The sequence below is a fragment of the Sparus aurata genome, chromosome 9, assembly GCF_900880675.1.
Source record: "Sparus aurata chromosome 9, fSpaAur1.1, whole genome shotgun sequence".
Taxonomy (NCBI): Eukaryota; Metazoa; Chordata; class Actinopteri; order Spariformes; family Sparidae; genus Sparus; species Sparus aurata.
In genome coordinates, this window is record NC_044195.1 from 36,000,060 (window position 1) to 36,023,362 (window position 23,303).

General features: G+C 45.9%; 1 long non-coding RNA gene across 1 annotated transcript; it reads right to left on the reverse strand.

The window, feature by feature from the left end:
• Window positions 1-4,698: 4,698 nt before the first annotated feature.
• On the reverse strand, window positions 4,699-11,929 carry LOC115588422 (uncharacterized). Its single transcript, XR_003985349.1, has 3 exons — window positions 11,686-11,929; window positions 7,246-7,313; window positions 4,699-5,030 (listed from the first exon to the last, which is right to left on the reverse strand). It is a non-coding gene; the product is annotated as an uncharacterized LOC115588422 (long non-coding RNA).
• Between the last annotated feature and the right edge of the window lie 11,374 nt (window positions 11,930-23,303).

Below are 23,303 nucleotides of genomic sequence, written 5' to 3' on the forward strand. Positions count from 1 at the left end.
TGTGTGTGTGTGTGTGTGTGTGTGTGTGTGTGTGTGTGTGTGTGTGTGTGTGTGTGTGTGTGGAGGTAATTAGCTGAACAGTTCAACAGGAACAGTGATAATTAATGACCGTCTCACATGTTTCCAGTGTTCAGACACACTCGACTTATCTGGTTCATGTGTTGTGATCAAAGATGGCCGTCAAACAACAAGAACTCTGGTTCTGGTTCTGATTGAGATGAAGCGGGTCGTCAGATCGTCCTCATGTTCTCTGTTTTTGTAGTTTTTGTCCTGGTCAGGGTCAAACGGATCGTCCTCCCGTCGTCACTCAGAAGTTTCCCTCTGTTTGTTTCGGGTCACATGATGTTGACATGGCAACACTTAGTGAGTCGTCATGGAGACCAACAGGAGAAGGGCGGAGCTTCCTGTGAGGTCACGTTTAAAGAGAGTTCACAGAAGAAAAATCCCCGTCTGACATGTAACTCACTGCACTGAGCGACAGACACACTCAGAGTCCCACAGCTGATCTATTGATCACAGCAGAGCCAATCAGCTGATCGCTGCAGTTATATAGATTACACACAGTTCATTAAGATGTTACACTTTAGGAACGACTGTGAGATCTGTCCAACAACACTGGACAACAAAACTATATATCTTCTACTTTAATTTAGAATTGAAACAAGAGAAAGTTCAGTGGAAACATGAATGAAAACCTTTACTGATGTTTTAAAATCTACGACTTTAACTTGAGGAACAAGAAAACCTGTGAACTCGTTAGAGATCATTTGTGTGTTTGTTTCATGAAGATCTTCAGTGATTCAGCCTGAAGACGGTTTCTGCTGCAGTTTCAGGATTATTTTAGAAATGAGAGTTAATGTTCTGAAACATAAGCAGATATAATTATGTGATCTTTAAGTTTAAGAGTTTAAAGTTTCTAAAAAGTGTCCAGTTGAATTCTGTTGGCAGTGAAGCAGCAGCAGAGTGTGTGTTGTGTTCCGTCCTGTAGGTGGAGCTCTTCTCCTGTCTGCTCACACTGCAGACTGTCCTCCATCACACAGGACTCTTCTTCTCCTTCTTCTTCTTCTTCTTTTTCTTCTTTTTCTTCTCATTCTTCTTCTTCTTCTCGTTCTTCTTCTTCTTCTTCTTCTTCTTCTTCTTCTTCTCTGTTCTTCTCCCTCTTCTTCTTCTTCTTCTCCTCCTCGTCTCTCTGCAGCTCTTTGTTTCTCTGCTCATCTCATCATTGCAGCAGCTCATTTAGGACAAAACAGCAGAGTAGCATCAGTAATAATGAAAATAAAAAAGACATTTTTATGCTTTTTAAATCATAATTTAAACTTTACATATATTATAAAATAAGCCTTTTACTTTATTGTAATTAAATAAAATAGATATTTAGTTGATGAATTAATGTGTTTGTAGTTGTAAGTGAATAAATAGTGAACTACACATGAAGCCACTTACTTCATTTGTTAATATACTCATATGTTAATTAAACATATATATATATATATATATAATATATATATAATATATATATATATATATATATATATATATATATATATATATATATATATATATATATATATACACACACACACATAGAGGCCTGTGTTGTTGTTTTTTAAGAATTTCTTTACTGACTATTTTTATTTTGTTATTCTTAACTTTTTGTGAAAAGCTTAAATTTTAGTTTTACATGTTGGAAATAAAATAAATGGATCCATTAATGAATCAGTCAGTGAGTGTCAGAGTGTCTGACCTCGTCAGTATTAACGTGACGTGCTCCTGAAGGCCTCAGCCTGCAGCTCTGTGGATTCTCTTCAGCTCCGTCAGTTCTCGGGCTCTCTTGGTCTTCCATACACTCTCATGCTGCTGGTATGTCATGCAGTCTTTGGTTGGCCGCCGTCTCTCTCTGCATACCAACATGGGCGAGCGACAGAAAGAGAGGGAGAGAGAGAGAGAGACTATGGGGGTGGGTGGTGTTTTCGGGGCACTCTCTCTCCATTCCCAGCGTCCTCTGGGGGATGCAGCGAGCCAACAAACCCTCCTCCCTCCCTGGAACACCTAATCCCTGAATCCAGTCCAACTACCACAGTCTCCTCGCTCAGCTGCCTCTGAGCGCCCACCGGGGACGAGTCAGGCTGCGAGGCGTGTCCTGATGTCAGCGTCAGATCCACCGAGCAGCACAGAGCCACAGCAACACAACCAGCAACACAACATGCTACACAACATGCAACACAACATGCAACATGTGACAGAGCCACAGCAACACAACCAGCAACACAACATGCTACACAACATGCAACACAACATGCAACACAACATGCAACACAACATGCAACACAACCAGCAACACAACATGCTACACAACATGCAACATGTTACAGAGCCACAGCAACACAACCAGCAACACAACATGCTACACAACCAGCAACACAACATGCTACACAACCAGCAGCACAACATGCAACACAACCAGCAACACAACATGTAACACAACATGTAACACAACCAGCAACACAACATGTAACACAACATGCAACACAACCAGCAACATGTTACAGAGCCACAACAACACAACCAGCAACACAACCAGCAACACAACATGCAACACAACCAGCAACACAACATGCAACACAACATGTAACACAACCAGCAACACAACATGTAACACAACATGCAACACAACCAGCAACACAACATGCAACATGTTACAGAGCCACAGCAACACAACCAGCAACACAACATGTAACACAACCAGCAACACAACATGTAACACAACATGCAACACAACCAGCAACATGTTACAGAGCCACAGCACCACAACCAGCAACACAACCAGCAACACAACCAGCAACATGTTACAGAGCCACAGCAACACAACCAGCAACACAACCAGCAACACAACATGCAACATGTTACAGAGCCACAGCAACACAACCAGCAACACAACCAGCAACACAACATGCAACACAACCAGCAACATGTTACAGAGCCACAGCACCACAACCAGCAACACAACCAGCAACACAACCAGCAACACAACCAGCAACATGTTACAGAGCCACAGCACCACAACCAGCAACACAACCAGCAACACAACATGCAACATGTTACAGAGCCACAGCAACACAACCAGCAACACAACATGCAACACAACCAGCAACATGTTACAGAGCCACAGCACCACAACCAGCAACACAACCAGCAACACAACCAGCAACACAACCAGCAACATGTTACAGAGCCACAGCAACACAACCAGCAACACAACCAGCAACATGTTACAGAGCCACAGCAACACGGGGTCCACAGCCTAAATGTCTTCCAATCGTTTTCTTACTACACCATGTTTTATAGAACATTCTGGTTGTACCACGTCTTTGTGTTTTGTTTTGTTTTTATTTTTGCAAAAACCTGAAAAACAAAAGAAATTCTGAAGTGTCTCCATTTTGTTTTCATGTTTCTAGATCAACTGTAGTGGATCAATCTTTCACAAAAAAAAATCTGTCTGAGACTTTTAAAGTAAAAAACCATCCAAAGTACTGAATCCAGCTGTTTTGCATAAAGCACATCTGTGTGTTGCTGATAGTAGTTCAAAGGTGCATGTGTTTAACGTTTTGATGCTAAAAACAGTTTTGAAATGGGATTGTTGGTTTTGTTTCAAGAGTTTCATTTTGCTGTATAAGTTAGGAGTTTATCTCCATGTGCTGAGTCTTACTCGGCCTGTGTGTTAAGTGATGACACAGTGAGCAACACTTGTGTAACCATTCAGCTAAAACTGTAAAAGGAAACAAAAAGATAAAAAGCAGAGGGCCGAGTATGAAACCCTGCGGAACGCCACATGAATCCTGATGAGAAACAAGCTCACTGATAGTTTTTAGTATATTTGAGAGATCTATACGTATGTGTTTCTACTTTATTCACATATTACATATTAAAACTGAACAGTGTTTGAATGTTTCTCCTATTTGTTGTGTATTTTACTCCACAGTTTGGTTTCTTTTCAGTTTTTCTTTCTGCGTGCTTTCTTGTAACCTTTCCCCTGTTTTATATAAATCAAGTTAAATCTTTTTACATTAATGTGAAAAAAGATTTCTTTATCAGACGTGAGCCTTTTAAACATTTATTATATTTTGGTTTATATACAGCATCTTCTTACTTCACCTCCCTTGTTGATCTTAACTCCAATGCAGAACCTCCTTTAGAAAACTGCAGTTTTAAGCAGTCCAGCAGGTGAACGTCTGCACACTGAGGATTATATATTTACAGCCTGCAGCTCCGTCACTCTGAGCTTACAGGACGGAGGTCAGACTGACAGACTGCTGGAGGAAAGTTCACACAAGTGTTGAAAGTTATGAAGAAATTTCCAAACAGCTGTTGGGCTCAGAGACGCCTGTTTGATGAAGAAACTCAGAGTCTGTTCAAACTTCACAAACAAACAGCAATAAGGTGAAGATGTGGAGGAAACGTCTGCTCTTCATCTGTCGCTGCACAGACAGCCTGACAGCCAGAGTTCACACGGCACGCTCACACTCAGCTTCAGTCTGTTAGAGTCAGTCTGAGAGAACGACCTCTGCTTTAACATCTCACACAGAATCATCCGTTAATCCCAGAGAGACGATCCACACCACATTAGTTCTCTTCAGGACTGAATCCAGTCAGCCAGCAGAGGACATAGAATAATGTCTACAGTATGTGGACCTGGTCTGACCTCTGACCTCCAGCAGCTGTCAGATCCTGCTGATCTGTCTGTCTCAATAATGTCCCAGCGTCTCTGCAGGAGGACATGTGACCTGCTGTCTGTATAAACTCGGTGTATCAGGACGGATTTCATGGTTCCTCTGTCAGCAGCTCCGTCCTCTGAACAGCAGATCTCATGATGAGACCGTCCTGATCAAACACACTGAGACTGATCAGGTCAATGGAGCGTGAAGACATCAGACATCCTCCCTGTCCTCTGATCACAGCCCTGATCTGAGAGCGCACAGTGAGCAGGACGAGGACTTCATCAGGACTTTCAGAGGACACGAGCTCACTGTGACCTGCAGGACCAGACACACAGGGACATCATGACACAGTTAATGATGCTGACACAATATGAGACGACAAGAAACTAATGAGAAAGAATGAGACAACATGAGACATGTGACATTCATCACGTGTCTAAATTACATACAAAGTCAAACACCCGAAATTCACGTGGTTCACATGAGTTGAACATTTTGAACTCAGGCTGATTTCCTGGTGACGCTGCGTCTGATGGTGTCAGTGTTAACGTTCACACTGTCGTCACGACGTTCATCAACAACAGTGGACGACAATGATCAGTAATCATGAAGGTCTGCAGACTCACAGAGCTGAACGATGACACATCTGCTGAGCTGAGACAGGACAGGGAGGAGCTGTGGAGGGAAGTCAGACTGGCTGGTAAGTCCTGGAAACACGTCTCAGCCCAGCACATCTCTCATCTTCACTCAGGAAACAAACTTTTCAAAAGTCGTGAGCTTGTTGTCGACCGACAGACGTGACGCAGCATCAGGTCAGACACGAAGACACATCAGGATGTTGTTACTTCAGCTTCTGATCCGTTTGAGTCAGATCACACAGAACCTCTTTGTTCTGGTTCTGATGTGATCAGTCTACGTCCACCTGCTGCTAACGCACCGTAAGAGACGCCATATGAGGCATTATGAGCTTTTAAGAGACAGAATATGATGCAATCAGAGAAGCAGGGGAACTCGAGGCAGTAATCAGTAATGATTCTGTGACAGGTTCTGGTGCTGTGGGACTGTTTCTGGGTTAACAGACGCCAGCTCGTCCTCCAGCCCGAGCCGAGGCCTTCCTCTGCAGATTTATGGTGGGAACCCTCCTCACACGGAGGATGATGTAAAGCTCTCCTCCAGGTTTCCCACAGTGTCACCTCAGCTCCAGGGTGGATCAGCATGACAGCGGGCCAACATGGCTGCCAGAGCCGGTTAGAGAGGAGGAGAGCCCGCTGCTGCTGGCTCCACCCGACCCGTGAATCATACATGCAGGGAGGTGTCAGGTGGTGTTAGCTCAGCCGCTCCCTGCGGGCCTGTCGGTGGAAGGTAATCTGCCTCAGACCTGACGGCTCACTTCAGCTGCCGAGTGTCAAACAGACGTTTCCCATCCAGCAGCTGCTGTTAACACGAGCAGGAACAACACCACCGAGGAAGAGCCGCGGGTATGGAGGCCCTGGAGGGCCAAGAACAGAGACACGACCAGCTGTGTGAGCTTATAAACTGCACTGATATATTACCTTTGACTCCAGCAGGCAGGTGGAGGTGCTCTGTGTCTCACCTGAGAGTAAATACCTCTTCAGTAACTTCACCAGCCGACAAACAGACTCAGTATATCAGCTCATATCTTCACATCTAGATTAAATACATTTAATTGATGAATGAACTGGAAAATAAGAAAACCAAATTGTTTTGTTTAGATGACTGGCTAAAGGATTTAATAGATCTGATAACGACGGAGCGAGCAGCCGTTCCCTGCTGGAATCCTACAGGGATAATGGACTAAACAATTTATGGCCTTCTGTTCAGGAATATGTAGAGGAAGGACAATAAAAAAGTATTAGGCTCCGTATTTTCCTTTTTTTTTCCTTTTTAATTTTTTTTCTTCCTTGAGAAGAATGAAACTCTGATTTAATACTCACAGAGAAATAAATGAATACCTTTTTGAAATGTAATGAATCTGTGCTCCCCTGTCATGTACTGTTGTTGTTATGTATGTATTGTTTGAAGTCTCAGTCTTGTGTTATGCTGTGTTGTGATAATCATAAAATGGAAATAAAAAAAACAAAAAAACAAAACAAAACATTTAATTGATTGACATATTTATATTAAGTTACACTTTACTTAAGTCACATAAATCATTTTGTTTAACAATAAATATATTTAACTACTCGCTTTAGTTTTCACTTAATTTCTTTACATGTAAAATTGAATAATTATATAAAATGGACGAGTAACATTTTCATATGAAGTTAAACTGTAGTTATTATTATTATTTCATTATTTATAAGTAAATACATTTAGCTGATCATTATTAGACGTTTGTTGAGAACAAATATAATCTAAATCCTTAAACATAGTTTCACAACCATCCGATCTTCCTGCAGGTGACTATAAATAATCTGTTGCTTGTTTTTTAGCAGTTTGTTACGACTCTTAACTTTTGTAGAGACATTTAACGAGCCGCCCTCGTCTGATTCACTGCAGGATGACTCACCTCTGCTCACGTCACCTCGGACCGCTCAGTCAAACCGTTCAGCTGGAAAATCACAAGAACTTCAGAACCTGACGGTGAGGAACACGTGGAAAGTTTAAAGGATTATTAACGCATCTTAGATTAAATGTGTTCTGATTCAACACACAACATGTCAGCAGAGAGTTGGTGCAGATCCAGAACTCCTGGAGGAACAAACACCTGGAGTCTCATCAGGTTCTGATCCGGAGCTGTTCACCAACAGGAGCAGAGATGAGTTTCTATCTTCTGGGATTAAAAGCTGATTTCTCTCCAGGTTCTGTTCTGCTGACTGCTGACTGGAGCTGGAGGGGAAATGGACTTTACTTCATGAACGTAATGTTACAGAAGGGAGACAGAGAACCAGAACCAGAACCAGAACCAGAGTCTCTGCTGAGTGCTGACTTCACTCAGAGCTTTTTCTTAATTGTCACAAATCAAACAGAACCGCTGAGTGAAGCTCTGATAACATGATGAAGATGATGATGATGAAGATGACTGACGGTTGCAGCAGTGTGCGTGGTGCGTTCAGGTCACCGCAGGTCAGACGGTAAAAGTTAAGCGGTTCCTGTTTGAGCTGCAGTGTGGCGGCGGAGGGGAAGTTCTGGTGTGTCAGGTCGCTGCTGTTGTGACAGAACCGACCGTTTACCTGCCAACACACTGCAGAGTGATGAAACCTGCTGAGTCTGCACTCTGACATCCAGCAGGCTGTGAGTCAGACGGCTGTTACCCAACATCCATCCAGCCTTTTTACCCAGTTCTCCTTTTACTGCAACAAGGTGAGAGGTGGAGCAGCTCGTCTCCACCAGCACGAGGAAAACACTCTGAGTGAACAGAGTTACAAACACAAACCTTGTGAGGAGAACGCGGCGCTCACCACCAACTCATCAACTTTAACTTGCTGCCATGAGACATTTCTGCTCCCAAAGTTCACTCGTGACACGTTTTGCTCCCATTCTTCACGAGTTTCACAAGACTGAAGACTTTTCTGTCACGGCAGAAAGCTTGTTTCTCTCTGAGATCAAATCCAAGTGAAGCATGAAGTCTTTATTTACTTCATCGAACTTCTAAAGAGTTCTTGAATGACTACTTTCATGTGTTTCTGCTCTGAACCGACTCAAATCTCACTGCTGGATTATTTACTCACTTTATTTATTATTGTCTCCAATTCCACAAGTGGAGTGATGCTAATGCTAAGTTAGCAGCAGGCGGGGGACACTGTGTCTCGGCTCGTCTTCGGTGTGGAGCTGCAGAGTGAATCTGGGGCAGCAGCAGAGCAAAGTGAACATATTCAGTTTCATGTTAAAAACTGGACGTGTGTAATCAAATTTTAACATGAATCTAATATGCACATACTGATCGGATCAGCCTGACGCCGAGCTGCTTCCTGTGGAGACGACTTCAAATACTCTCTACAAATATGTTCTCGCTCTAACGTGTGACTGACAGGTGGAGGTCACATGACTTCCACACAGAGAGGAGGTGGAGGTGGACGCTTTGAGGTTCTAACTGTAATTCACTTTTTATCTTATATCTTGAATTTGTATCTGGACAGTTCTGTGTGAGTCCACATGTTGAGGCAGCCAGATGTTCTGAGGGATGCTGCTGGGTTTCATCTTCACCTCAGAGGAAAGAACAGGAACACTGTTTCCTTCTGAAGCAAAGAATAAAAGTCAGAGTGAGTAAAACGTCCCGTCTGACGTCTGTCATGTGTCACAGATTATCCTCGCAGCGTCCAGAGGTTTCCACCTGCTGGAACAGGAAGTGGTTTTCAGGGTTAACCAGGCGTGTTGATGGTCTGATCTCAGAGCTCATTGGTCCTTCAGTTTCCTCCATCTGCTCCTCGTTAAAGCTGCTGCTGCTGCCAGCTGTCGGAAAACACGCCAGAAAAACCTTCGTGAGGACGACCTGACGCTGAGAGGACGAGACGACCTGTCGGGTGAAGACGACAAACAAACAGCGAACAGGTCGACATGAAGACGATCAGCTGTAGAGCGTGTTCCCGTCCTGACAGTCAGAATCACCTCTCTGATCTCAATCACCACAGATATGTTGTTTAAACTAAATATTCTTAAATCTGAACGAAATGAAACTTCACAGAATCGAGAACAGACTCAGGTTGATAACGATCAGTTTCCTGTGCAGCTCGGTTCTGTTGAACAGAACATAATTACAGTCGCCTGATCGTCAGACTGATTCATGTGATTAGCTGAGATTGTTAAAGAGTCGTTAACAGCAGAAACACTGCAGGGAACAAAACACAAACCTACAAGTTCAACGACACAACCATCACACAACCACCACACAACCACCACACACCCACACACCACACACCACCACCAACCACCACACAAACACCACACAACCACCACACACTCAGTCAACCACACACACTCACACAAGCCACCATCACAACCCCACACAAACACGCACCACAACTATCCACAACCACAACCACCACACAAACACGCACACAACGAGCACACTCCACCACACAACACACACTCCACCACACAACACACACTCCACCACACAACACCACACAACCACACACAACCACACACCCACCACACAAACACACACAACCACCCACAACCACCACACAACCACACAACCACCACACAACCACACACAACACCACACAACCACCACACAACCACCACACAACCACCACACAAACACCACACAACCACCACACAACCACCACACAACACCCACACAACCACCACACAACCACCACACAACCACCACACAACCACCACACAACCACCACACAACCACCACACAACCACCACACAACCACCACACAAACACCACACAACCACCACACAACCACCACACAACCACCACACAACCACCACACAACCACCACACAACCACCACACAACCACCACACAACCACCACACAACCACCACACAAACACCACACAACCCACAACACAAACAAACACACAACCACCACAAACCAGCACAACAACCACACACAACCACCACACAACCACCACACAACCACCACACAACACTCACACAACCACCACACAACCACCACACAACACCACACAAACCACCACACAAACACCACACAACCACCACACAACCACACACAAAACACCACACAAACACCACACAACCACCACAAACACCACACAAACACACACAAAACCACCACAAACCACCACACAACCACCACACAACACCACACAAACACCACACAACCACCACACAACCACCACACAACCACCACACAACCACCACACAAACACCACACCACCACCACACAACCACCACACAACCACCACACAACCACCACACAACACCACACAACCACCACACAACCACCACACAACCACCACACAACCACCACACAACCACCACACAAACACCACACAACCACCACACAACCACCACACAACCATCACACAACCATCACACAACCATCACACAACCACCACACAACCATCACACAACCACCACACAACCATCACACAAACTCACACAACCATCACACAACTCTAACACAACCATCATGGTTCACCATGGCAACCCGGATGCGAGAGGACGCTGGCGTGAATATCGCTGCTTATTGATCCGTGACAAAACGCCTTTTTTCTGTTAAAAGAAGAAAGCCAAGTTGTCTTTACCAGTTCTGAGGCTGTGCTACTACCTTTGAAGCCTGCACACCTGAAGAACTGACTCCGTGGACTCACTTTCTCCGCCGATCAGCTGTTAGCATAACAACGCTAACTTATGAGAAGACGTACTCGATGTTCTGTGGGCTGTCCATCGCTGGTCCTCCCTCCACCACAGCCTCAGGGTTATTCACCACCTGGCTCTGTTGTTGCTCTCCTCTGTTGGTCTCTCCCGGCTCGCTGCGATGTTGGATGGTCGCTGCTCCGCCGTTGCTGGTGGGGTCTGCGGGTGTTCAGCGCGGGAGCTCCTGGACTTCTGCTGTCTCTTCGCCCTGGTCTCCGTAGCTGGGACTGGATCTCTGGGTCTCCTGCGTTGCCCCCGCTGTGTGCACGGAGCCTCCAGACACAAGTTCACATCCAGACGGAGGGTGCTGTTCCCTGCGGTGCAGACGGCGGTGTTGACGGCTGTGCGGCTGTTCCCTCCATTCTGACTGACAGGAGCTCCATTTATTCTTTGTTTTGTTTGTTTTCATTTATGTTTGTTCCACTTAGTTAAGTGTCCTTGGGTACCCTGAAAGGCACTATATAAATTAAATCTATTATTATTATTATTATTATTATTAACACTCACACAACTCTCACACAACCACCACACAACTCTCACACAACCACCACACAACTCTCACACAACCACCACACAATGGGTCATATTTGGATAAAAACCCATGAAGTTGTGTTCAACCTGACAACGTGCAGAGAAACAAGAGAATAACGTGTCAGAGTTTGTTTTACTCACATGATGTCATCCAGACCACCACAGTGATCTCTCTCCAGGTGAGGCGGCTCGGCAGGTGGACGTCTGTGAGCAGCACCTCAACATGCTGTGCTACATGTTCATGTAGCCCAGCTGAGCCAGAGGCATGCTGGGAAATATCCAGTGCACCGCATGTAGTAACCAGGAAGTGGGAAACGGTTCTGGTTCTGTCTGCAGGTGAAGGAGTCTTATAGGACGGAACAGACTGTGTGTGTGTGTGTGTGTGTGTGTGTGTGTCTCTGTGTGTGTGTGTGTGTGTGTGTGTGTGTATCTGTGTCTCTGTGTGTCTGTGTGTGTGTGTGTGTGTGTGTGTGTGTTTGTGTGTGTGTCTCTGTGTGTGTGTGTGTGTGTGTGTGGGTGTAGATCTGTGAGGTCTCCTCATTGTTTCTCGTCTCTGGCAGCAGAGACAAAGTGAATGTGAGAATTATGCAGGTTTATTGTGACTCTGGTGTTTCATCACTGCTGCTGTTTGTTGTCGTTGGTCTCATCCTCTTTTTGTTTGTGTCACCTCCTGCCTTCCTCCTCCTCCTCCTCCTCCTCCTCCATCAGTCCTGGATCTCCTCCTGAGGCGTAAACACACAGAAACAAAGACTGAGCTGCTCTTATTGTGTGTCTGCAGCCACAGTGTCGGTTCACACACACACACACACACACACACACATACACACACACACACACACACACACACAGACACACACAGAGACACACACACACACACACACACACACACACACACACACCAGTTTATCCAGCAGGAATAATGTGAACACAGAAACATCATCGCAATCTGACACACCGACGTCAAGGGGACACGTTCAGAGGAGGGAGGAGACGAGAGGAGGAGAGAGGAGGAGAGAGGAGGAGAGAGGAGGAGAGAGGAGGAGAGAGGAGGAGGAGAGAGGAGGAGAGAGGAGACGAGGGAGGAGAGAGGAGGAGGAGAGAGGAGAGGAGACGAGAGGAGGAGAGAGGAGACGAGAGGAGGAGAGAGGAGACGAGAGGAGATGAGACGAGACGAGAGGAGGAGGAGAGAGGAGACGAGAGGAGAGAGAGGGAGACGAGAGGAGGAGAGAGGGAGACGAGAGGAGGAGAGAGGAGATGAGAGGAGGAGAGAGGAGACGAGAGGAGATGAGACGAGACGAGAGGAGGAGGAGAGACGAGACGAGAGGAGGAGAGAGGAGACGAGAGGAGGAGAGAGGAAGAGAGAGGAGAGAGAGGAGACGAGAGAGGAGACGAGAGGGAGGAAGAGGAGACGAGAGGAGGAGGAGAGAGGAGAGAGGAGGAGAGAGGAGACGAGAGGAGGAGATAGGAGACGAGAGGAGGAGAGAGGAGACGAGAGGAGGAGAGAGGAGATGAGAGGAGGAGAGAGGACAGGTTCAGAGGAGAGAGGAGATGAGAGGAGGAGAGAGGAGACGAGAGGAGGAGAGAGGAGACGAGAGGAGGAGATAGGAGACGAGAGGAGGAGAGAGGAGACGAGAGGAGGAGAGAGGAGACGAGAGGAGGAGAGAGAGGAGAGAGGAGGAGAGAGGAGACGAGAGGAGGAGAGAGGAGACGAGATGAGGAGGAGAGAGGAGAGAGGAGGAGAGAGGAGACGAGAGGAGGAGAGGAGGAGAGAGAGACGAAAGGAGGAGAGAGGAGGAGAGAGGAGACGAAAGGAGGAGAGAGGAGGAGAGAGGAGAGAGGAGGAGAGAGGAGACGAGAGGAGGAGAGAGGAGGAGAGAGGAGACGAGAGGAGGAGAGAGGAGGAGAGAGGAGACGAAAGGAGGAGAGAGGAGGAGAGAGGAGACGAAAGGAGGAGAGAGGAGGAGAGAGGAGGAGAGAGGAGACGAAAGGAGGAGAGAGGAGGAGAGTGGAGACGAGAGGAGGAGAGAGGAGACGAGAGGAGGAGGAGAGAGGAGACGAGAGGAGGAGAGAGGAGGAGAGAGGAGACGAAAGGAGGAGAGAGGAGGAGAGTGGAGACGAGAGGAGGAGAGAGGAGACGAGAGGAGGAGGAGAGAGGAGACGAGAGGAGGAGAGAGGAGGAGAGGAGGAGAGAGGAGGAGAGAAATAAAGTTTAAATATAACACAAATGATTCAGTGTAATTGAACTGAAACATTTCAGTGTAGAAAAAAGAACATATAACAAATAGAATTACATATTAATACAATTCAATCAATAAAATAAATAAAGCCTTCATCTTCTCTGTCAGGAGATATTGATCAGTTCAGTCTGTGTTCAACTTCCAGCATCAGTGTTCTGTCCTCAGTGTTCTGGTTCTGTTCTGATGACATCGTGATCGTCACACGACCACGAGCAGCAGCTGATCTATAGATTCTGTCAGGATCTCAGTCTGACATCAGCCTCCAGAAGCACCTCCAGAACACCTCCAGAACACTTCCAGAACACCTCCAGAACACCTCCAGAACACCTTCCAGAACACCTCCAGAACACCTCCAGAACACTTCCAGAACACCTCCAGAACACCTCCAGAACACCTCCAGAACACTTCCGGAACACCTCCAGAACACCTACAGAACACCTCCAGAACACCTCCAGAACACCTACAGAACACCTCCGGAACACCTCCAGAACACCTCCGGAACACTTCCAGAACACCTACAGAACACTTCCGGAACACCTCCGGAACACCTCCAGAACACCTCCGGAACACCTACGGAACACTTCCAGAACACCTCCAGAACACTTCCAGAACACCTCCAGAACACCTTCAGAACACCTCCAGAACACCTCCAGAACACTTCCAGAACACCTTCAGAACACCTTCAGAACACCTCCAGAACACCTCCAGAACACTTCCAGAACACCTACGGAACACCTCCGGAACACCTTCGGAACACCTACGGAACACCTCCGGAACACCTCCGAAACACCTACAGAACACCTCCAGAACACCTACAGAACACCTCCGGAACACCTCCGGAACACCTACGGAACACCTCCGGAACACCTCCGAAACACCTACAGAACACCTCCAGAACACCTCCGGAACACCTACGGAACACCTACGGAACACCTCCGGAACACCTCCGAAACACCTACAGAACACCTCCAGAACACTTCCAGAACACCTACGGAACACCTCCGGAACACCTCCGGAACACCTACGGAACACCTCCGGAACACCTCCGAAACACCTACAGAACACCTCCAGAACACCTACAGAACACCTCCAGAACACCTCCGGAACACCTACAGAACACCTCCGGAACACCTCCGAAACACCTACAGAACACCTCCGGAACACCTACGGAACACTTCCAGAACACCTACAGAACACCTCCGGAACACCTACGGAACACTTCCAGAACACCTACAGAACACTTCCGGAACACCTCCGGAACACCTCCGGAACACCTCCAGAACACCTCCAGAACACTTCCAGAACACCTCCAGAACACTTCCAGAACACCTCCAGAACACCTCCGGACCGTCTGCCTGTTTGTGGTTCTGCACATTAAAGCTGCTCACTGATTGGTTGAGACTGATCACATGCTCACTCTCGGCTGTCTTTTATCCTCCTGTTGTTTGCGACTCTGAATGAATCTGCAGATTTTCACATTGATCACATGAAACCTCAGACGTGATGATGTCACGATGACATCACGGCCCGTGTGGACCTGGTGGTCTCCGTCCAGATGTGTTCCTGCAGCGGTCCAACATGTCTGAACGTGTCTCCGTCTCTACCTGACTGAAGACTGAAGACAAGCCTCCTCAGTCCTCCCCCCTCCTCCCCTCCTCCCCCCGCCGCCGACCGTCACAAACAGTGCATTGTGGGACGGCAGAGAGGCGGACAGTGTTGGTCACAGCTGCGTGGACACTGACGACGCTGTACGGACGCGGCCTGAAGAAGACCACTGTGTCCGCCAGAAGTCTCCTCATCACGGACAATAAACGGGACGAGGCGCTGCAGAGGCACTGAGGAGGAGCTGTGTGTCCGTCAGACTGACTTATTGATCAGTGATTGATCACCTGACGTCTCTAAGGTGAGCAGCACACAGATCGTTATCTGTTGCTAAGATGGAAACGTCATCACGCTCCGTCACTTCACAGTTTTGGACATTTTGCAGCGAAAAGTTGAAAGAAAACGTCGAAAATTCACATGAAGTTGTTTATTTTAGTTCAGACTGTTTAGATACAATATAGCACATGTTTAGATTCATCTGCTAAAGAAGGAAAGTTCACCTCAAGCCTCAGTGAACACCTGAACGTACCTGATGAACTGATGATGTCACTACACTGGAACCAATCAGGGGTCAGGATGAAACACTCAGCGTTATAAAGTTCCCAGCAGTCGTACTCCAGTAAAGTTTAAAGATGACTTTGGTTGAAGTGAAAGTCAGACACATGCAGGAGGAACCTCTCAGCTCCCAGTCGTCGCTCTGTGCAGAAGTCCATTCACTTTTTCACAGATTTAAGCCACTGCACTGTAAGTACAGTAAGTAGGAAGTAGATTTCAGAGTGAACTGCTGACAAAAACAATCAATAACACAGTTTGTCTTTAGTTATTGTCAGATATTTTCACATGATATTCAATATATGAATACACAGGGAGAACTTTCTGTTAATAAAACAAAACATCAGCAAACATTCAGTGTTGTGAAAAGTTCCCAACAGTCACACTGGAGTGAAGTACAGATATGGTCCAAAGTAGCAGAACAATCTGGTTAATCTGACTGATGATAGATTACATTAAAACGTGCTGTTGGCTCTGATGCAGCATGTAATCTGTAAAGTAACTAGTAACTAAAGTTTGAGTTTTATTTACCTTCACATCAAACTGAAATCACTCAGAAAAACATCTGTGTTTCATGTTAATGTGATTTAAAGCTGAAGGTCGACGTGTTTTTATCTTTTACATCTTTTTGCTGTTAATCTCTCTCAGATTTACGATTCTCTTGTGTTTTCTCGTCTTTTGTGTATTTCAATCGTTCTGCACCAAAAATCAGAGTAAAAACCTTTTAAGTGACAATAAACCTGCTCCTGGTTCTGGTTCTGGTTCTGGTTCTGATTCGCTCCACTTGTCATGAGTCTCTGATTGTATGCAGCTCAGATCAGAACAAGTCGAGTTTAAATGTTTAAATGAAGTTTCCATTTGAATCAGAAGAAGAAGAGACTGACGCTTCAATCAGAACACCTTCCTGTGTGTGTGTGTGTGTGTGTGTGTGTGTGTGTGTGTGTGCGTGTGTGTAGCGTGACGGATGAGTGTGTGATGTGTGTTATTGAGGTTTTATCTGATGTAAATGATATATTGTGTTTCAGCGCGGCGGCAGCAGATTATCTCGGAGCTCGACAGACAAATATCAGCCTCACGGTTTGTGTTGATGAAGAGATTTGTATATGTGTGTTTGGGAGGCTTTGATGTGGGTGAGGAGGGGAGGTGGGTGAGGAGGGGAGGTGGGTGAGGAGGCCTCGGGGCTCCTCAGTCAGCGGAGGAGGAGGTGGGGGAGGAGGGGGGAGGAGGAGGGGGGAGACAAAACAAAAAGGCACGGAGGCTCGGAGACATTACATAAGCACTTAGCTGCATGAATATTCCTGAAATACCTGGCATTAGACGAGCCTAATCTGCTTACAGAGACATTATGGGATGCACTCTGCCGCTGTGACAGGTGTCTCTGCATTAGGATGAAGATTATCAGGCTGCATGCTGCACTCATCTTCAATAAGAGACAGACAGGAGCTGAGGGGACGCTAATCCACGCCGAGATTCAAGAGATACAGCAAACAATGCGGCTCCAGCACACATCACACACACATCATACATTATACATCACGAGGAGCTGAATACATTATGAGCCGGCTCTACATGTATGTGACGTGTGTCTGCAGATGTTTAACTGTCCGTTCATTCCTCTGCTTGTGTTGATTCTGGACTTTAAAGTAGATTTACAAAAGTCCAGAGCATCAGGAGGAGATGCAGGTTTGGACTGTAAGGTGGAGCGGAGCTGCTGTGACGCTGCGCTCAGGTTTGACTGGTCTGAGGGTTCAAACCTGCAGGAGGCTGATGAGAGGACGAGTCACAGGTGTGCTGGTTGACTGGCTGCAGGTGGGAGACAGAAGGACAAACAGGAAGTGATACGACTTCCTGGACTTGAGTCTGTTTCCTCTTTATACACCTGATGTGTCAGTCAGGTCGACGCTGAAGCTTTCAGTTGTCCTTTGGTTTTCTGTCGGAGGCCGTTCAGGATCAACGTGTCCACAGAAACAACTGAACTTCTTTAATGTGTGGTCCAGTTCAGCTGCTGGGTCCAACCGGACCTCTGACCTCCTGAAACACACCTGGAGGTGATCAGGATGATCCTGCAGCTCCGTTATCAGCAGGTGAAACTCTCTGCTGACGACTCTGTCTCCTACTGTGAACCATCAGAATCAGTGTGCAACATCTTTCATCTGATGACAGATATAAAAACACCAACAGAGTCACTAAAACAACCATCAGTCGTTTCAGCCTCTTCATGAACCCATAAATGACACAGCCTGGTTTGTATGGCTGCTTGGTGTCTATGAGGGGAACTGTCTCACTTTGTTTTTAATCCAAACTCTCACAGAACCGAACCAGGACGCCGACGGCTCGTCTTCAGGACGCTGATCTGATCCAGTGGAGATCAAATATCTGACGAGGAAACACGACATGACATCACTTTGAGTCACACAGATGTTCAGATTACATTTGTTGTTGCATGTGAACGCCACACCCTGTTAATCCCATCACACGTGAGCACACGACCCAAAATCTCCAATCAGAGTGAAGAACTGTTGAGGATGGAGCGACTCAGACTTTGAGTTTCGGGCGTTCGCACGGTCAAAGTGTGAAATGATTGACGGCTCTCTCACGGATGTTTTAAACCGTTTATGGTCACATTTCTAAAGGGAATTACCCAGAGTTCATAGTGTTGAACATTACCCACAGGGTTGCCATGGGTTACCAGGACATTTTTAAAAACCGATGCTAATCCAGGCGATGGCGCTCCCAAACCTGTGATCGACGCCGTTATTCTGTTCTTTATCCACAGACAGAAATATTCTAAATCCTCTCAGATTTATTTTTCTACTAAAAGACTCAGAACATTAAATCTCTCAGTTTATTAAACAACCAAACAATAAAAACATTTTGATAAAACATAAAACCTGAACACATTTCTGCTCTTTTCATGTTTTTATTATTATACAATTCAAAATGTAAAATGTAAACAGTCAAACCCACAAAGGTTCAGTGTTGTCCTCTTCATCACCACACCAGCTGACAAAACCCAAAAGGTTCTGACTTAATAAAATGATTTTATAATTCTTCTACAGTCGTCACTTTGACATCACCAAACATCTGTGATACGCCAGAATAAGAGTCACATCCAACACAGAACTTTGTGTAAAAACCCACAATTTACTGTGAAATCATCTTAACTCAGGCGTGAAGGTGACGACCAAACAAAAACATAAATATAACACATCAGTTCAAACTTTTAAAATACATACAACAAGCAGATCTGTGTTAAACCTCCAGAGCAGAGCAGAGACGAGCAGCAACATGTGACGCTTGTAATAAAAGTGTGCAGCTACAATCAGAACACAGTTTCTGATTCACATAAAAACAACACTGGGACGTGAACTGTGCTGAGCAGAACATGATATTTGGATTTGGGATAATAGACAATAATCCGTGTCTGTTCCAACATATTTCATGCCGTGACCTTTTTAATACACAGCGATTTACGGAGTGTGTTATTGAGCAGCATGTGACGGAGGATGGAAATCCCCTCTGAGAGCAGAGACACCTACAGAGAGGCAGTCAGGAGGTCAGCGCGAGGCTCCAATCAGACGGGACAACAGCTCTGCACGCATCATGTGTCCCTGAACACAGCACACGCAGCAGGAAGTGAACGCAGCACAGCCACGTGTGATCACAGAGCAGGTTGTTCTGACGGCAGCACATCAACATCAACCTGAACAAGAACGTGAACAAGAGGAAACACGACACAGTATGTTAATAAACAGAAGAAGACCTCGACTGCTAACATGTTTAATTGTGTTGCTTCTTCAACATTTAGCATGTTAGCTTGTTAGCAACGCAACATGTTCAGCTGGAGAGCTAAGGGACATTAGCTTGTTAGCATAGCAATCATTTCAGCTTAACATCTCAGGGGACGGACATGTTGGATGAGTGTCAAAGTACTGATGAAGCTCACAGGTCCGGTTTGTATGATCAGAACCGGGTCATTGGGTCGAGGCTGAACTCTACCTCATGCTCGTATCCAGAAGGCTGTTCTCTCTGAGATGACCACTGAAGTCATCCCAAGAGTTTGATGCTCCTGTTGCTCTCTGGGTGAATATTAACTGACCCATCTGCATTTTAGTGAAAGAACAGGAAGCAGATAAATATTATTCTACGAGCAGAGAAGTGAGGACAATTAATTAAATCAGTTTTAAAATCGCCCAAAGTAAAATTTATAGCACACATCAATGTTTTATTATCTCTTAGCATCCGTTAGCTCGCTGTGCTGCTCCATCCTGGCAGCTGTTCAGTGTTAGCTTGATAACAATCAAACTTATTCAGCTTATTGTTCATCATGTTTTTAAAGCAACATTAAAGGTGCAGGTTGTGAGTCACATGTAAATATGAACACTTGGTGTGTATCAAACACACATCGGATCTGTGAAGCGAGATACTCGATTAGAACCTCTAAAAGTACTCAGTTACTTGCCTCCCTGTCGATACGTCTGACTGAATCAGCAGTATCAGTATGTGATGTTTGTGTTGGGACCCGTGTGGACGGGTCGCATCCCTCACGCCGCCCCACGGGGCCCGCCCCCCCGCCCCCCCGGCCAGGGTGTGAGGTGGTCATCAGGGCCCCTCAGTGTGCGGAGAACAAGGCGAACAGGGCGGCATTGATGGAGCGGGTCTGAACGGCAGCACATCTGGACGACGCTCAACAAGAAGCTCAGTGTGATCGGATCCCCCTGTTGCTTTATGAAATCAAACGCACATTCATAACTGTCCCCGATTCTCCTTTCACATCCAAATCGCCTCCTCGGGGGGCGACGAGGATCAAATCTTTATCTGTTCGCTGCTGAAAAACACATTTGTTTGTCTGCTGCTGAAGAGTGAGAGCGGATGACAACGAGGAGGCTGTTCGAGCAGCAGGAGAGCGTACAGTGATTAACTCTGTGCACACTGACGGACTCATCAGCACCGACGCTCGCTCAGCCGGGACACGCAGCAGCGACGCATCGGGTCGCTCAGACGCTTTCAGTCTCACATACAAATATCTGATAAGATCATGAGGTTAGTTTTCTATTTGTACAGCAGCAGGAAATATGATCATAGGAATAAAACAGGTGTGACGAGAGACAGCAGAGAGAATGTGACCAGGATGAGAGTGTGGAGGTAAAGGTAGAGAAGGTAAAAGACGAGGTTTCATCAGTACGGTCCCTGAAAGTTCCTTCAATGAAAAAGAAGACAAACTCTTTAAATCTGATGCACGTTATATAAATCTGATCCAGATAACTTCAGATCCAAGTGGTTTAATGAAGGTCATCATGATTCTTTAAATGTGCTTCAGCAGTAAAAACATTTCAGTCCATAAGATCCTCTGATGTGTTTGCTCTGGATGAATCACTGGAGTATGTTTGAGAGGCGAACGTGCCGTCAGGAGTCGAGTCGACCAATCAGATGAGAGTACTGACTGGTTGTTGCTGCTGCGGTGGAGCAGAGCTGTGATGTGACTGAGAACAGGAAACATTTAAAGTTGACGTTGGGTAAGTTCAGTGGTTGTTGTTCAGGGTCTGTTGGTTCACTGACGCTCTGTGATGTGGAAACATCAAACCTGCAGGAGAAGCTGAACTGATCCTGGACCAGTTAATGGCCTCGGCCTGTGGGGTCGCCCTCCGAGGACTGATGTTCATCTACAGCCCTGCTGACAGGGGACACTGCAGGACCAGGGGCCTCCAGGGGCCTCCAGGGGCCTGCAGGGACCTCCAGGGGCCTCCAGGGACCTCCAGGGACCTCCAGGGGCCTCCAGGGGCCTCCAGGGACCTCCAGGGACCTGCAGGGGGGTCTGAGGGTCATTTAGTGAAACTTTATACTCAGTTTTTATTTTCTTCATGTTCATGTTTCCACACAGACTCAGATCAGTGTGTGGTTGATAATTCATGTGTGAACATTGAATCAGCTCCTGCAGGAGGAACATGGAGCATGTTCTGATCCGACTGCAGCCCAGACAAACTGCTGCAGGACTTCTGAAGGACAGCGTCCTGAGATGGAGGCTGTGAGGAGAACAGTGTCTGTGGAGACTCTCCTGTGGTCACGTCATGGAGTCAGTTTGTGGACGGTCTGTTTTGTTTCATAGTTACCTGCTCTAGTGTCTGCTCACCTGTGTTCCAGGGTTCTGGTCCTTCTACGGAGGCCCTGAAAGCCCAAACAAGACATGTGTGACACCGCACACACGGAGACACATCAGAACCATTCCAGCTGCTTTTATCTGTCTGACCGTGAAATGTTCCCAACTCAGGTCAGACTGGTTATTTACACAACAACAACATCACCGATAATCATCATAATATTAATAATAATAATAATAATAATAATAACAACAACACATTATATATGAGCTGTTGAACTCCTCAGTAAACAGAGTGACGTCAGATGGATCACAGACTCTGTTTGTGTTGGTGAATAAATGTGCTGACAGGTAACAAACAAACAGGAAGCAGAAACAACTGGAAGAGATCTGATGAGGCTCATTAGAGGAGGAGGAGGAGGAGGAGGAGGAGAGGAAGAGGAGGAGGAGAGGAAGAGGAGGAGGAGGAGGAGGAGGAGGAGGGGGAGGAAGAGGAGGAGGAGGAGGAGGAGGAGGAGCTGCTCATTAACATCCCGTCTCTGCGCTCGGCTGCTTCACTTAATTAGAGGAAGAGATTAACATCGTTCAGGAGCTCCGCCTCCAACATGTGAGGTAGGTTAACACACACACACACACACACACACACACACACACACACACACACACACACACTGCAGCAGCTGGAAGTCGTCAGTTTACATTCAGACTCATTCTGACGTTGATAACGTCGTTATATTTATGTATATTTACGTTAAGTTTACGTTTATCGTTTTAACATTTGAATCCACTGTAAAGTACTGTATTCTTACTGTATTTTCACTTTTCTGTAAACTTCCAGCTTCTGTGTGTTTCTACAGAATAAATGTGAAAATATCATCTGTGATTATTTTTGAATCACAACAATTAACAGTAATATTACAGTAATTAACGGTGTTATCACAGTAAAACTACAGTATGTGTTGTTAAATGACTGAATGCTGCAGTTCTCCACTCAGTGTTTATCTGTAATTTACTGGATACTGAGTTAATGTAATAATACAGTAGAAACAGTCAATTACTATTAATACATATTAATTCATAAATACTGTGATTGGGAATTTACACGCGATAATTTAACAGTAAAATGTTGTAATTAGTAATCAAACCATGAACACACAGTGAATCGCTGTATTATTACTGTTAATTGGTGTAAATGAACAATAATCACAGAGGATTATTACAGTGTCTTATTATTATTATTATTATTATTATTATTATTATTATTAATAAAA